The sequence below is a fragment of the Aplidium turbinatum genome, chromosome 2, assembly GCF_918807975.1.
Source record: "Aplidium turbinatum chromosome 2, kaAplTurb1.1, whole genome shotgun sequence".
Taxonomy (NCBI): domain Eukaryota; kingdom Metazoa; phylum Chordata; class Ascidiacea; order Aplousobranchia; family Polyclinidae; genus Aplidium; species Aplidium turbinatum.
In genome coordinates, this window is record NC_137473.1 from 45,197,361 (window position 1) to 45,198,997 (window position 1,637).

The window sequence follows — 1,637 nt, forward strand, 5'->3', positions numbered from 1 at the left end:
AGGTTTTCACGGCCGGACCGTCAGGAAAGTTGACATAAGTTTGTCGCCAATGTCATCAAGGAATTAAAACAAAATAACGTTGAATCAACATAGAAACTACATAAATTGCCTGTTCCACAAAAACTGATGATGTTTTTAGATATGATCGTGTAGGTGACATTCAGAAAGGGAAGTTTTATAAACAGACTTTTCTAACTCGTCACTAAGCTGGACTTTTGTTTAGGTTCTTGATTAATTCAGCAAAAAAGCTTAGTTGAAAGTCTGTATGCATAGCTACAGTAATAAACATTGACCAGATTTCTTTTTTCCTGGTTATGGTTTGAATCTAACCAGTCCCATTTTTTATTATATTATAGCCTATTTAACTCAAAACTATTGCAAACCAATGTCGACTTAGCCCTTCTACTAAAACAGTAGTTTGAACCCGAAGGTTGCGACCCCGTTGGAGTCGTTTTCTGTTTTTTAGGGGTCACAAATACTTTAAATATAAACATACAAACAATTGAATAAATAACATTCCAATGTATTACCCTGTCTTAGAATTATGTTTCTAATCTCTTGTCAACAAAACAATAATAAATTTGACATAAAAACCATATTTTTCCATTCAAACTTGTGTTGGTTGGATTATGGTCATTGCGAAGGTTGAAGCCGAAATTTCCAGGCGCAACTCAAAGTTTGGGAAAAAATAAAGACAATGAGAAGAATGTGTCCTATTGGTGACATACCAATGATACCATAAATGAGTCTCTTGAAGACGCCTAAGATATGAGGCTTGATGACAATGTGAAATCGAGTAACCTATAATTATTAACAACCATCGTCTCTTCATTGTTAGTTTGCTATGAATTTCATGAGAGATTTGCCATTTGTTTGAAATCGATATTTGGTCACTGATATAATTTGAGATCATGTTCAATGAAAATGTTAACGTAGCTCCCAAAATAACGCAACCACGGAGATGTCTTCATAAAGATGACTTTGTGTGCAAGAGTTGCAAGGGCAGCAATTTGACTTTTGATGCTACCCCTGTAAACCTGGTTGTGTGGGACTGGTTTTTCAGCCTTGCTGATACAAACAAGGCCAGAAATAAACTAATGGTAGCGCCAAATTGAAGGTGTGTGCTTTAATAACAATGCCATCGACAAACTTGTCACTAAGATAGGCCTGCACCAGCCGTCCCACAGACGATATCCTTACTTTAAAGGCGTGAATGATAACTTCCGGAAGGTCGGTGGTTGTTTGGTTACATTGTATACCTAAAATGGGTCGCGGTAGTAAGGTTGAAAACCACTGTACTAAGACTGAGCCTATCAACTAAGCCTGTTGTTGTGCACAATAGCATTGACAGTTAGTCCAAGGGGTAGAATTTTGGATCAAGCCTGAATTTGACGAAACCACGACGTATTCTTTTTGATATAGTTTATTTTTATTATAAGTGTCTAGAATTGGGGCCCGAAGATTTCATTGGTACTGGGCCCAAATTATCCTCTTAACGGCCCTGGTTGTTCATGACATAGCTACTGCATAACTCTTCAAAAATCGTTTGCAGCCTAACCAGGAAGAACAATTTTTTATAGTATTTGCGGATCCCTGTTCTAAGCCATTGTAATGAAATAATCTTTTCCACATCAAAA